General features: G+C 39.5%; 1 protein-coding gene across 2 annotated transcripts in view; it reads right to left on the reverse strand.

Moving 5' to 3' along the window:
* The window catches only part of SETD3 (SET domain containing 3, actin N3(tau)-histidine methyltransferase), a 63,080-nt gene that overhangs the window by 38,546 nt on the left and 8,088 nt on the right, over window positions 1-16,446 (reverse strand). The window lies entirely within an intron of this gene.

Here is a 16,446-nt window from a genome sequence, read left to right on the forward strand (position 1 = left end):
TTGTGCAGCATCTGGTCCTCATGAGTAAGGAAGAACTGCTCATGCATATAATGGCCAACAGCAGTCCTGGATGCAGTAATTCTGAAATGGTAGTGTAAGATCTTGAGGAAAGAAAGAAAGGAAAGAAGCAGACTAAAGACTCTGGACTCACAACAGTAGAGTCAGAGCTTGCTCAGGGAATGCTAAGTATAATGCCTTGGGAAGCTACAAAGGAGCCCATGACAACCAGTCATGTTCCTGAACACTCTTCTCGGAGCACAAAAACAAGCCTTCTCAACATACAAGAAAATCAGCAGACACAGCAGGAGGCCCGCTGACTGTACAAGGGACTCCTCACTGACTGAGCTCAAATGAAACAGAAACTGGTAAAGTGGAAGGGGGGACAGGCAACTGGAGGAAAATACAGATGCACTATCTGGGCAAGCAGAGACAGAGGCCAAAGCTTATCTGGAGTCAATATTGAAGAGGCATGTGAAAGGCAAGAAGAAACACTTCTACAGGTACACCATCAGCAAAAGATGGAGGAGAGTATAATTCAGCTGCTGAATTGGGAAGCAACCTAGTGATAAAAGATACAGAACAAGTTGAGGTACCCAACACCTTGTGCAAGGTCTTTACCAGCAAGGTCTGCTATCAGGCTTCCCAGGTTTCTGCATCTAGTAGCAAGGCCTGAGGGAGAAGAACTATCAAGTTAAAGACTATTTAGGTAAGCTGGACCTACACAAGTACATAGGACCACATGAGAAACATCCAAGTTATTGAGAAAGCTAGCTGATGTCGCTGCAGGGCTGCTGGCTATCATCTTTGAAAAATCATGGTGATTGCCTACGACAGGAAACAGGTAACTTACAAACAAAAGCCAACAGAAAAGCAAGGTGGGGTCAAGAGGGGATAGAGGATCCAGGGAACTAGATAGTAGTCAGTCTCACCTCGTTTGCTGTACAAAACATACAGCAAGTCCTAAAGAGAAGCTATTTCCAGGCATGATGGACATGAATGTGACTGGGATCAGACGACAGACTTCTAAAGATGAACCACATACAACCAACCTGATCGCCTTCTGAAGAAATAAGTGGCCCTGTGGCCCAAGGAGAATCAGTGGTTGCCAGTTGCTTTGACTTATGCACGGCTTTTAACACTGTCTTCCATACCATCCTGGTTGTCAAACTGAGCAGGCATTGATTGAATAGGTGGACAACAAGGTGGACAAAAAATTCCTTGGACCATGAGGTTCAAAGAGCTGTGGTCAATAATTTTAAGTTTAACTGTGAACTGGTTAGATACAGTATTCTTCAGTGGTCAATACTGCTCAACATCTTAATCAGATTTGGATGCTAGGACAGGAAGCATCCTCAGCAAATTTACAGATGATCTAAAACAGGGAAATTAGTCATCACATTGGAGGGTAAGGCCACCATTCAGAGGAACCTCAACAAACTGGAGGAAGTGGCCAAAAGTTATAAAGTTAAACAACGACAAATTAAAGTGTCCTGCATTTGGGAAAGAAAAAACCCTGTGCAGCATTACAGCTGCAGACTGGACAGGCAGCAGCTCTGCAGAAAAGGACTTGGAGATTCTAGTGGACAGCAAGTTGAACATAAGCCAGCCGTGCATCCTTAAAGCAATGAAAACTAACCTTAGTTTGAGCTGCATAAGCAAGAGCATGAACAGCAGGTCAAAGGAATTAATTATTTTTTCTGGTTGGCACTGGTGAGGCCACGTCAAGAGTACTGCACAGTTCTGGGCCAAGCAGCACAGGAGGTACCGGCAAACCGGAGCATGTCCAGAGAAAGACTATTAAAATAGCAAAAGGGCTGATACATGAGATGAAAGACATTATGAGGGAGCTGGGTTTGTTCAGTCTGGAGAACAGGAGCCCAGTACTGCCTTCACCTATGTAATGGAGAGTTATACCAAGGGCGGAGGCAGATTCTTCTCAGGCAGGCACAGCAAAATGTCAACCGGTAACAGTCACATAATGCTGCAAGGGAAATTGCAAATAGATGTAAGACGACTCCTCACCATGACAGTGGTGGAACACAGGAACAGGATGGAGATTTAACAGCTTCTCCAAGCAACCTTGGAGAATTTAAAAATTTGACTAAGCAAGGCCCTTGAACTTTGAAGTTAAAGCAGAAAATTGAGCCTCTCAATCTCCAGAGGTCCCTTCCCATCTACATTTTTCTATGATTCTACATGTTACTGCAGCTGATGTTTTCACCTCTATACAGGCAGCCTATGTAGTCTATGTGATCTATAATATCTTCCTGTACAGTATAGAAGATTCTATGTCTAGTTACTTCGCAGTGAGAGGGGAGTCAGACACATTCAAGTAACTTTGGATATCTGAAAGATTTCAACTGCCTGAGTCATCAAGATCACCTCAGCCACAGCAGCTTATCACACACTACACAGTCAAATAATTAAAAATGCTAAAGATCACTGTACAGAAGTAGTACTTTGGATTCCAGGTGTTCTGAGCACTCTGTGTATATAAAAGGGATCCTTTTATATACACAGTCAGTATAGCCTAGCTTACCCAAAATGAAATATTTCCTTTCGTACTCTATCAAAATGTTTGACAGCTGATACTAACACTGGAATGTATCAACCAGCAGCTGAAAAGCTGCTTCTCCACACTGACCAAGGCTGAAACAATTGCAATCTGTATGTTAAGTAACTGTACAGGGCAGATGTTTTAAATACAAATGCTATACGTTAAAAGCTTCTAGTGGGAAAGGTATATAATCTGGCTGCTTTCATTTTCCATTATGATTAAGAGTGAACAAGAAACTGCCAATCCCAAGGCTTGTTTTAAATAACAACTTTGAATGATCAGGAAGCAAATTAAGGTTAACAATGTTAACTTATTAACTCAAAATTAAAGGAACTCAAAACTGACTGAGAAGACACCACCCCATAACAAAAGAAAAAAATCTAAGGCACAACTGTACAGTGTTTTCAGAAGGGAAGCCAAACAAAGCAAATTCTTTCATCTTCTGACACTAAACACAGTGCAAGGACCAAGACTATCCCTGAGTGCACGGAGACTGAAGTCCTGGGACATAACCCCCTCGCCTCAATTTCAGTGCTTTCTATCAGGTATCAGAGGCTCAAACAACCTATCTACACTGCTTAATTTTACCAGTCCCCCTTGAGTTGCATAACTTACTTTCCCAGTACAGCTTCTACCATGAAAAGCCCTCATATGCAGGCTGGCAAGGAGAGATCCCACAGATTCAACGTAATCATGATGGCTGGTAACACCCCTGGAAGTTTGTAAATAACACTGGATGTCCTCTTGAAAGACACTGCTCTACCACAAGCAATTACATTTCATACAAGATTTGATAATATTTACCAGCTCATATGAAGCAGGGACTAATGCTCATAATGAGATCCACGTTGAATTTATAGTAGTACCAATCGGAAATAGGATCAATGTAAGTGGCAACCTGCCATAATATAGTGTAAGACCAAGCCATAGAAGAACAATATCAACAAAAAAGAATTTTGAAAAGTTTATTTTCATGGTCTTCCCATTATACACTTTTTTTTTCTTCCCCTAATAATGCTTTTGTACTTGTAAAACAGAGCTCTTGGTCTGAGGCCACCTTCACAAATACTTTATTTGCACATCACTTATTTACTTGAGTGTTCCACTCTCCCATATGGCATCCTGTTACATTTCTTTTAGACCCTTCTACTCTTAAAAGAAATCAAGTCAGACAGGTCTGTAATGGATCCAACAGCCGGTTTGGGGACAGAGTCCAAAATCTTCATGGCCAGAACAATGTAGTTCTGTGTTGATTCATACAAATGGTTTTCTAACATTCCCTCTAAGCACAATCCCCTACATCTTTAGAATCGTCAGAAAATTAAAGCACTTATACAGTGTATTCCATGTTACAAGTTACAAATTATGATGACATATAGTTTATATCAAGATGTTCATAAATATTAAGATAAGTTGAACAACTTCAAAATAATTTAAGGATTTTGGTTTCTCACATCTAAGAGCAAAGTAAGTTTATTGACCAACAAATTGAGGAAATGGAGTCTAAGTGTTCTGCATACAGAACTACCAAAATACTGCACACCTTTTTCTTTTTTTCATTTTTTTTTAGTTGTATGTAGAGGAAGGATCGGCTTGGAGTATAAACATCCATCAGATTTTATGAGAAAAGACCCACAGACAACTGTGCACACATAATACAAGGAGACATGAGAAGTGCCACCATGCAATCAGAACAATGGTACATACCAATATATGAAGCTGTATGAATATGGTACGTGGTCAGCACTACGTTTTGCATTTTTGCCCATATGAAACATGTTAGCACTGACAATCTATTTTTGCAGTGAAAGCATTGCCAAGAGTTATGTCTAAAGACTGATTTTAGGGCATGTGAGCTTCAGCTTCCCAAATGCGATGAAAAGAAAAATCAGAACAAGGCTCAGTATTTGCATTATTATCACAGGTGAATATTGTTTTAGAGGCCAAAAACTATTCTCTAGCTGAAATCTGCTCTACACAAGTAAGAAATTCAAGGCTAATACAAGATCTGTCCCAGCTCCTATGGCTCAGATAACATGCAGCAAACACATCACAGGAAAAAACAAGTTTGGTGAACACAACTCATTAGATTGATGGCACCGTAATCCGAAATGCATTTTTTCAGTAGGATGCTACCAGTATATGAACATGAAATAACCTCCGTAAGTATCTTTACTCTTGCCTTTGATGCATGTATCTTGTCTAAACCATTGCTTCTTAGTCATCAGAATTTCTGCAGAGAAAATATTCTGCATGCATGATTAAATCAGCAAGTCTATCTCATAGAAAAAAAGCAAAACCAGCAGACTGATATCTTGAGTTATCTTGTTACGGAAATATTTCCTTTTAAGGAATCATCTATCGATCAAAACTGTACTTATTTTATCTAATTCTGAATCAGAAAAATAGGTCTCCACTTCCGACATTGCTTGTCTCCATTCACTGCTCAGTTACATGAAACTGATATAACTATTTAAAATCTAATGTGTCTGCCATGTATTGTTTAGTAAAAGCCGTAATTTGAAAGGAATCACTGCTATACTTGGCTGTCCAGAAAACATGTTCTAAATACCAACCTAGCGGAGCAGCCTAGTATAAGAAAAAACGTAACATAATTTTATATTATATATAATCTAAAAATAGATTATGAAAGCTTTTTCAAAATTGCTGAAAACTAACAACGCATAATCTCATTTCGTATTTGGCAAAAAAAAACAACCAACCAAAACAGTTTAGTTGAGCAATGCTCTCTACCACGTTTAACCAGCAAATGATGAGTTATACTGATAACATGACACAAAATATGGAGAAAGTAAGTGCGGTTCCTTTGGGAACCTACTTTTTGCAATTAAAATTGCATTAATAAAATTACAGTTTGTGCAAGAGATTTTAAAGTTAGATTTCAATTCTAAAGAAAACCCTGAAATTCCAGACAGATTTTTAACTTCAGATATGAAGCGTCTTTTTTTGCAAGTCACTAAAAATATCATTTAGAAAGAAATAAAGTATGAGCCTGCTTCTCAACACAGCAATAAAGGGACAGGCTGTTTGCCAGCACATGCATGACAACAGAAGAACCAATATAAAATATAGCTGCCTGGCATGAAAAGAAAAACAAAACAAAAAAATCCTTCAGGACCAAGAAGAACTGCAGACTTCATAAATCTCTGAAGAGGCAGCAACACATTTCAGCAGAAAAGTTGTTTGGGCTTTTTTTTGTTGTTGTTCGGTTTTTTCTTTTTCAAGTTCACTTTTCTAGTTTTCTTCTGGTAAATATTTTTTAAGTACTATGCCTTGTTTCCTTTCAAATAAACATTGTTGAAAATTCCTGAAAGCATTCTGCAGAGAGAGTACGCTGACAGCAATGATGAATAAGCTTGGTAACACACAACACGGCCACATTTCCAAATATAGTGTATCAGCTGGCTTGGCAAAAAGAATCATGCCAAAAACGGCAGGGAGGGGTGTAAATGATCCATCTCCCCCCTCTAATACTGCTATCAAAAAGCAGTTATATTGTGTCATACTTTGAACTTACTTCCCCATCACATATAAATAATATTTTAATGAGCTGTAAAATATTCCCCCACTGAATTACAGCTTTAAGAAGTGAGCATGTTCACCTAACAGCTTTAGAAGGTAACCATAAGAAGTCTGTACAAAAATCCCAAAAGATGTACTAAAGAATTGCTACTAAGTGTGTGCATTTGGGGTTTTTATTAAAAAAAAAAAAAAAAACCAAAAAAAACCCAAAAAAACCCAACACACAACACACCAAACCCACAACAACGAAAAACCCAAACCAACACAAACCCACAACAATAAAAAAACCAAACAACCAAAAAACCCACGACTGCTTAAACATTTTATTTAAGAAAGCTATTATGGTATTAGAGAGCTTGACCACATTTCCATACGGAAGCAATGCCAAGCTTGGATGATAAAATATGGATTTTCCCAAACAATATTTCAGAAAAAAATTAATCCATTTAATGATTAATAACTCCCCCAACTTTTTACATTCACATGACCACCTAGTTCACTGCAGCAGTATGTAGAGCTACAGTTAAGTTAGGAATTATAAAGATACCTACTTCTCACTCACTGGGCAAAAATGCGGGCTTGCAACCTTTGTCACACCACTGTGACTACAATCATTGCACTAAGCAAACACCATATTAATTTTTAAGTTTTATCTGTGTTAGTTTTAAAGAATTTACCCTACATGATGTAGAATATATGAAGTCTGATTTCTTCTGCATGTGTGCCTCCCTTTCTTACACATGCCTTTTCCAGTGGTCCCAGAACCTGTGCAGTGCTCTCAGTTACCGTCCTCGTCTCTTCCAGGACTCCACATTGCTTTCAGTTCCCTCCCTACATGACCTTACTAGCCAGGCAGCATCATCTTCTGCAGGTTTCAGTGTAACTGTGTATGTTGGGGAAAAACACCAGCACACATGTTGATTGACTAATTAACAAGCCAAGCAGAGAAACTGTTCCCAACACAGCTTTTCCCCTAGTGCTTGGGCCGACTTATGCTTGAGTTCTCCCACTGTCAAATTTCATTAAAAGCATCCAACAAGTTGATGGGTGAAGCAGGAAGAACTGCCCAGCAGACAGACCTGACAGGAGCCTATAAGCTTTATTTGCTTCAGCTGTAGCTTTTTACTTGAGAGTAGTAAATCAGCTTCTCAAATGTGCTGAGCTTTTTCACAATAACGACCACATTAGGAATTCCCACAGCAAGAGTTATCCGTTCAAGATTAACTTTGCTTCAAGGACTCAGTATATTTCCAATGCAGTATCTTAACATTGTGTCTTCTTTAATTCAGTTCCTTGCAGATGCTAATTACGTTATGTTCTCATTACATAATAGTTCCCACCCCACGCATCTTGGCATATACTAGCACAGAAGGTGAGGGGCGCAGATCTCAAATCATTATTAGAAGGACAGATATGGGTCGACAAGGGCAGACAAGGAGAAGACAAGGGAATTCTCAAGCCATGCAAAGAGCATGGAGAGGTGAGTATAGTAGGTGGTTGTGGGATATGTTCTTTGGCTGCGTTGAGAAGGAGGACAGATGAGTAGGATGTACACAAACCAGGCTTGCAAATTTTTTTTCTAAGCAATTTTCCCCTCTACTTCAGGGAGGGAAGTGTATCATCTCTTGTATCAACATATGTTGAGCACCCAGGGTCTTAAGGGAAAAGCTTAATGCTTGACAGGAGTTCTCCAATCTGTATGTAGGAGAACACAGTTTTACACTTGATATGACCAAGTTTACAGGGAATGTGATCTTCTACTTCCACTGATGAAGGTTTTTTCCCCTCTCCTAAACTTGAATTTTATGACTGTGGGTAAAAAGATAAATACATTTTATAGCAAACAGAAAGCATGAAATCAAGAAGTGTAAGAACAGTGTGGGTGGAGGAAGAGATCTGTGATCTTTAAGAAAAATTCAGTTTATACATTTACAATGAACACTATGTTTGCTTGTGAAAACCACCTACATCATGTCACTTGGAAACCACATTAACACTCTCATCACTCCTAAGGTATTAACCGAGATGTTCCCACTAAATAAATGACTAATTAGTTACTGATTCAATCCCTCCCCTCCCCGCTCTCAATCTCTCACCTCTGCTGCACTCCACCCCTTCTTCTCACTATTAATTCTCCTCTCCCACCATTGCCCTTTCCTTTTTCTTCCATTTCTTCATTTCCTCTATAAACTTGCCCCAAAACCTCTAAATACAATGTCACTGCAGTTCACTCTGTATACTTTCTTTCTCCAGCATGTTTCTGTTCTTCTATTTAAGTTGTACGCTCTTTTGGAAGTAGAAGCTCCTGTGATTACAGAGTACTTATAACAAGGCACCCTTGTTTTGTTTTTTGTTAACAGGATCTGAAGTATTGCCATAACACTGATGACACAGCTGTCAAAAATAACCTATTAAAAACGCTAATAAGATTAATGATAGAAAAGCCCATACTGTTTCCACTTAGGATTTCATTACACTTAAAATACAATGTAAATTTATGTTTCCCAAGAACTTGCTTAGCCATAACCCACACTATTTCGTTCTCTAAGAAGGATACACTTGCTCCTTGTGGTAAGATGCTGTACTCAGAAACAGTCCAATCTCAGCACGTCAAATACAGAGTGCCCTAGGTGGTTCTGCTCTCCCAAAACAACTTGCACCCCTCAAATACAGTTCCTTCATGCTAGTTAGGAACCTGTAAACTCTCTCCTATAAAAACCTCCATGCTTAGGTTTTTCATCTGATCGAGTCAAGAATGCAGGCTCCAGCAGCAGCCCATGGCTCCAGACAAGCATATTCGGCAGGAAGAGGGAGATCCTGGCACACACATATATTGGTTACACACTGCAGTTTTCTTCCAGTTCCATCTTACAAGATTCTGGTTACCATTCCTCCCTCCTTTCCTTGTGTCTGCTTCCCAGATTCAAGACCCCACAAAGTCACAGGGCTTCTTCCTCAGTCTTCTTGATTAAACAACACCACATCCCCTAGTATCTTCCCATCTCTAAGGAACAGCACTGAGCACCATCCACACCATCTCCTGGAAGAACAGTGAGAACAGAAGTTGCTCTGCTCTGTTTCTTTTTAAAGTCTACAGTTTTCATCCTTGTCTTAGTCTTCTTTATTTCTCTTCTCCCCCCAGCCTGTCCTTCACCGGACGAAAAGTAACAGTGACAGCAACCAAGAGCAGGCACTTGAAGAGCTACAGGAAAAGCACAACGGAGGGACTTTTCCACACTATGTCCACCCAGCTTCTTGTGGCCCAAGCTGCAATGTAGAAAGCTTCCCTTCTTCATGAGGTTGTGAAGTTACCCAGGTCAGCTTCTCCTACTCCATACAGAATTTCAGTCTTACTTTCCTTTCAAAGACCTGATTTAGCCACATGACCCATTTGTAATGGGACTCCCCACATTTCTTCTCTCAGGTAAAACAAATAAATAGGTTGTCCCTGTCACTTCTTAACAAGAACAGTCTTCCTGAGATAAGCTCTCTGCAAGCCTCATGTTTTTTGATTTAGGTATTCCTCCCCACACTTTTTATTTTCTTTTACGATCAGTTAGTAGATGGCTTTTATCCCATTCAGGAGGCAGGTACCTCTTACCTCTGTCTCCACTCTCTGGGCTCCTTGCTTCTCCCAAACATCTATTTTCTTCAAGAAATCTACCAAGCCAGTGGTTGTAAGTGTCGCTGTTCCTTAAAGTAGGCACAGCGTCATATCAAAAGTACAATCATCTAAAATGAACTCATTAAGAATAAATTCTTAAACACTGAATGAGCAAAAACAACCAGAAGGGGAAAAAAACCCACTATACTGAAAATGTTTCTTAAGTTTTCACTAATGAATAAAACTTACTGGCAAAAAAAAAAAAAAAAAACCATTAGAAAAGCATGCCTATATTCTTAATGCTTCCAAATGAATGCTTTATTTCTCTTCCTACAGGATGGGTTTGAGTACAGTTTCAGTATGTACATTTGTCACTACTTTAAAAACAGTTAATACCAACTAAGTACATCAAAAACATTGGGAGATAACATTTTTGCTTTTGTACTTACACAGAAAAATACAGTTCACGCAAAGCACCTGTTTTTCAACAAGATCCTAATTTTACTTAGTAAACTGCTCAGCTGTAGAATTAAGGCAGATGTAAAATGCTTTATTTTTTGTGAGAACACCGCTAACATGTTTTACTCTGTAAGAGCTGTTCGCTATGACCATGTAATCCCAAAAGCAACCCCTGCAACACATACAAGAAACTTTAGAAAAGGTTTGTCCCACAAAAGGAATGAGAATAGTTGTTAAGAGCTACCCTCCCAATGCTCACAGAAGAAAATTTCACCAAACGGTAAAGCCATAAATACAGAAACATTGATACTGCCCCAAATCTTTATTAGCCAGTATGTCATAACCATGCAAGACTTAAGAATTAGAAAGTTACTTTGGTTTTACCTATTATACTGTACAGATAGATCAGGAAATAACATACTACACAATGTTTAATTTCAAATGTTCATATGCTAAGGCATGAACTAGTAACTAAGTGCTACCTTTGCCTGTACTTCAACTGACTTGTAAAGATCCAAAATTCCATAAATTTCCAAAATAGCTCCCATGATGGCTTAACACAAGCTGTTCTACCTCCCATTGCAATGTGCCAACAACACTCAAAAATCGCTTTAGTGCATCATTTCAGACAGTGACTGCTGGAACCACATTAACATGCTCACAAACTGTGTACTTACTTCACAAGGTAAATACAGGATAGTCACTAAAACTACTTTATGTAAACCTTAATATCAACAATGACTTATGTGATCAAGGACTAGGCCTTTTTATCACCATTTCCAGTTTTTTGCTTAGAGGCAGGCTAAGTGACAACAGTAAGAAAATCAGACATTGCAGATAACTATGAAGGCATCAGTAAGAGCTAAAATTCGGCAATATTATGTTAATAGAGGTGTAACAAAACAGTAGAACACTCACTACATCACCGCAGAGTGGACAACTAAGAGCAGAAGTTCAGTCTCCATACAAGACAGCTGATGCGCTTTGAAATTTTGACAGAGCCTCAGATGCAATTAAAAACTTTAGGATGATAGTATCTAAGCACACATCATTTCAATGGGCATTGGTTTTTTAACCCAAAATGTATATTTCACATGGGTCACCCTTCACTGCAACTGCTTCTCAGTCACTAAGAATCATAACTTTAACCACCAAAAAAGAGGCTGCACCTCTTTGAAGTGGTGGAAAATCTACTGTTAACAGGAAGTTAACCCATTCCTCCATGTGTGGCTGGAAAAAAAAAGGGGGGGTGCATGTGTAACATCAGATATGTATTTTGTGTGTAAATTCTCTAGAATGCACAGAAAGTGCTGGATGCATATTGGATATGTATCACTATATATTACTGCATCTGCTTCACGTAACAGCTAGAGCAGAAGAAACAGCCTGGCTGAACAGCAAAAAAAATGTCTTGGGTATCGCTGCATAGATTTTTTTTTTCCAAGTTCTTTTTTAATTGCATTATAGTCAATGGCATAAATAATGCAAAACTAGGCAATAACATATATTCCAATTAACTGGACTGTCTCCAAGGAAGAGATTTAAAGCTCAAGATGCTTAATGCCAAGGACTACTGTTTAATTGCAACAATAATTCCACCTAAGTGGAATGCCCTCAAGCAACCTAGTAGCAATTTCCACAGGGTCCACAATTATTTCTATGCACTGAAAAATTCTATCAATTCTGTTTATTTTTTGTCTTAACACCTTTGCTTACCTTCTGCTTTCTACAATTCTGTTGCAACTCCAATAGGATTTACTATTGCTTGCTAGGCTGCTCCTTTCCAATCTGATAATTATGTAGGGCCATCATACTGACAACCCACACTTCCAATCATGGCATAGGCAGCAGATAGTCACAGTTTTGGGGCCCTTCTAACGTAACTAATTCACACGTCAAAGTTTCTCCTCCAAGCAGCTACGTGATATAGATGTAACCACACATCAGATATGCCACATCCCTTTCATTCAAAAGGGACTTCCTACCCACAGTCCTCACAATACTTACAAGAAGTGACAAAAACCATCTTGCAAACCTCTCTAATGACAAGGAGGAAGGAAAGAGGATATCCACAGCAGAAAACAAGTTTCTACAAGCTTTAAGACCTGTTCTATGCTATGTGGCAGCATATGTGATTCTTGCCCTCAAAATGAATTTCATTATACATTCATGTCTTGTAACAATTTAAATTGGCTGAATGTTTCAGTACCACTGCTGGAACCAAAAAAACGCCTAAGGACCTATATTTGGACACTGAATTGACACTACCCAATGTGCACAATTAAATTGTACTTGAAGTTATAAATATCTGAATTCAGCTAGAGTTTTGTGTTGTTTCCTGGAATACCCTGTCCTTACTGAAGAGAATTTAAGCAGTTTTAAAATAACCACTGTGTTTTCCTCTAGCTAAGAGTGAAGCACAGCTGTTCCACCAAGCTTCTGCCTACAGCAGATTAACTCCCTAAAGGTGTGCTCAGAGATGGTACTGCTGGCACTTCACCCCAGCCAGCAGTGCGTAGGATCCCTTCAGACCACAAAGAACAAAACACACCCAAATGGTACAGAAGTGTCTATTCAATGCGTAATCAATGCCAAGGACTTCCAGGCCGCAGTCAGGTACTGCAGTACAAACTAGTGTGAACAAGGAAAAGATAAGAGCACGGAGAATTCCAGCAGGTATATGTGCCTTTTCTTAACCTTTCTAGGACATGTGGGAATATCTATGCCAGTTAATGTGCTTGCTGTTAAATGATGTTATGTGCCTTGTACAATTCCGAAAGACACCGGACAGCTCATAATGAAAGAGGATTGGGTTCATGGTAGTAAGGAAATAAAAATAAGTTTGGAGTGGCACTCCACCTCCGTGAGAGCATGCTGCACTTTTTTCACACCCAGAGAGTACACCCGCCTGTGCCCCTGCTGTGGGTGCAGAGTGACATCAGCTAGTTGTATATAAAAAATATCACTGGTCATTTTTGGATATTAGAAATCAGCATTACTATCATTCATTCCATATGTACCCATGTGAAGTTTGAAGAAAATTGAGCTCCTGATTATATGGTAAGGACACACAATGGTTACCAATGTATAAATTGTAGCAGTGCACAGATTTACTGCATTCCAAGTGATAAAAAGAGCACCTCCAGAGTATTTAAAAGCTCAAAGGAAAAACTTTCCCAATAAAATTATTACAGACCTGCCCTGTAGCAGGTGCTAATGATTAGGGGCATTCTTTGCTGGGGAACACTCACTGAAGAGATCACAGCCCTCAAGCCTAGTTATGGTTACACTTCAAGGTACTGTAATTTTAGTGTCCATGGAAAACACCCATGGCAGACCAAGCACTCAGCATTTCTAAATCCCAGAAGAATCTATTTTGACAGTTTGGAAAAGACTTTCTGACAACATTTAACTGCTATGCACTTGTAAATTTAAAAAAAAAAAAAAAAAAAAAAGAGAATTTAAGCAGCTTCTGCTATGAATGCCCAGTAAGTGATGTAATTGAGAGCTTAATACCAGTTGGAAAGCCTTCCAAACCCGCTTGCCTTAAGCCCACTCCCTATCTAGGAGTTAAAGTGATGACCATTCTAGAAAGCATGACTAGGAGTTTCAGGCAAAGTACTGGCAGTTTTCTGATCTTTTTATTCTAGACCTTGAAAAATGAAGGAGCAGGTTCCTCCAGGCCCCTTTTTATCTCCTGGCATTCATAGTTGGCAACTTGAGCCCTTAAGAGTCTCCTCCAAGTTTACTCAAACTAGTGACACTGCAGTGGTTTAAAATAAGAAAGCTTTCAACACAGGCATTTACTGGCCTGTCAGGAACAAGAAAGATGCAGCAATATTAAGTGTAACTTGGCTTCACCCCTGAGCTTTCAGAAGTTTGATAAAGTAATAACCAAGTGTACAGACCACAAGGCACTGCAAACTGCCATCAGCTTCTCAGAATTTTAATACTCACAATTCAGAACTACTATGGTAGAACTGCTTGGTAGCACTTTTTTTTTTTGTTCATTTGCAGGTGACAAAACAGATCAAAGCAGAAATTATTTTGAACATTTATTTTAGCACACGTAGAGTAAATGCACTGGCCCCCTCCAGTCCCAGAACACAGCCAGGAAGGCCACACCACTTTCTGAACATAGCCCTCTTCTCTGTATTAAGGGAGAGCGAATCAAAAGCATCTTTTCACAAGATAACTGCCTCAAGTATACTAATGCACTATTAACATGCCTGCTGAAAATCAGTTTTTCTACCCTGTCTTATTTTGATGCAAACCACTACCCACATGACCAGCCTATCCCTCTGACCCTCAGGCAGGCCATGCACCAAAACCCAGAGTAGGGCTGACCAAACCCTACAAGTGATATTCCAAAGTATTCAGATAAGGACCTGCCACCACTTCTGCAGTCCCCCTATAAACATCTAGGAAGCCTGAGTATTTCTTGCCCCTGACCCCTCCAAACTAAGACTTTAATGTTATTTCTAGCTACCAATATTCCTATTTTCTTGAGGCTGTCTCATGCCTGCACAGCCAGCATAGATAACTCACTTTCCTCAGGCTCCCATGGTTTAGACTTTCAGCAGTCCCAGGCCTCTGGAGAATCCAAGCAACTTCCAATCTCACCTTAGACCTGCATGGCTTCCTGTGCCACTGCAGGGAGCCACAGCTCAAGAAGCAGCCTGAAGGCCTGCTGCCGCAGCTACAGCCCCATCTCCTTCACCAGGAATACTGCTGTTTCTTCTTCTCCAGTAAAGGACTGTGAAGTGGACATTGCATTTATGAGCAAGCCACATCAGAAACACTTGCAAAATGAAATTTGTATCCATCAGCCCAGAATGGAGATTTTTTCCTACCTAATATAATCTCAAGAACAAGAGAAAAAGCAGCAGAATGACTCCCGACTAGAGTGGCTGGTAGCGTTAATATTCTGCTCCCCAGTCTTGTAGCTGTGTTTCCTGCTTCCACAAATAGAACCACTATCTACAAGTCTGGTAAATTTCTAGATAGAGAGATAACTTCTACTCTGACCAATTCCTCCTTACCGAACACAAAGGACAGAACAGAATATGAGCACGTGAGAAGACACTCCTGATATCTTGCTGCAGGTGATATTAGTAAATCCCTGCCTACCAGAGAAAAATGCATTATGGGGCAGTGGTACTTTCCAAAACCAGACTGCTCATGTCCTATGCCTTAGGCCAACACGTCGTTACTGTCAGGGTAGAAGTCTTCAGAAATGTGCTCAAACCAGCTTTCTGTTATTAGCCTGATCTGAAATTTCCAAGACTTTTCTCTAAAGTTGTATCTTTACAGAAGGTAAAACGTTCCTTGAAGTTGCACAGAATTTTGCTTTCTTCAAGTACAACAGTAAAACACCAGTAAAACAAATTAAAGCTGCATCATTCCAGTAACTTCCCACATTCAAAGCAGGCATATACTGTACCTTTAAGACCAAGACCTTTGTTTACTAGAGTTCGCAAGTTTTCAGCCGTTCATATCATTATATGAAACTCTGCACTATACCTCTACACCACTCACAGAGACCGGCTACAGAACACTACAAAATAAAGCGAGCAGTTATCACATTAGGCTACCATTTCATTTTTAGTTTTCTAAATGCCCAGAGTGCAATGGGACAGTTTTTTATACTCAGGCATCGATTCAAAGATTTAATAAGCCAGAGAAACAGGCTGTACAAACCAGGCATTCTACAGTGATAGAAGGAAATCACAACATTACCTGTCATTGTCCTGAAAGCAGGAATCCTACTTTTTAATAGAGCATTGAGAAATGCAGAAAATTGTAATTTAATGAACCCTTATAGAGCTCACCATTATTCACAAAGCATCAGCTAGGAACAAAGTGAGACATAACTTCTTGAATGCTGACTTTTAGAAAAAGGGGCAGAGAACAGATACCAATCTGAATCTGACAACCACATGAAAACCCAATGGTCATTTTCTGCAACTCTAAGCTTTACAGTTATATCAGCTTCTTCACTGTATCAGTACACAAAGCCTCTCAAATTGGTCTCACAACATCCATTTCACTTGCTCCTGACTGACACAATCAGGTGCAGCATACTCCAGAGGGAATGGATGCTTCTCTATTTTAAGGAGAGTTAATATATTAATATGCTATCAATGCAACTCTGCTTAGCAAAGTAGAAGATTAAACATTGTTGCTGGTCATCCAAATTAGACAACCATTTTCTCTTCTTCACCAGTCAACCCTCGCTACTTTCTGCAAGTCTAAAAATACTATTCCAGCAAGCAAGGTTCCT

Source organism: Phalacrocorax carbo, chromosome 9 (genome assembly GCF_963921805.1).
Source record: "Phalacrocorax carbo chromosome 9, bPhaCar2.1, whole genome shotgun sequence".
Classification (NCBI taxonomy): Eukaryota; Metazoa; Chordata; class Aves; order Suliformes; family Phalacrocoracidae; genus Phalacrocorax; species Phalacrocorax carbo.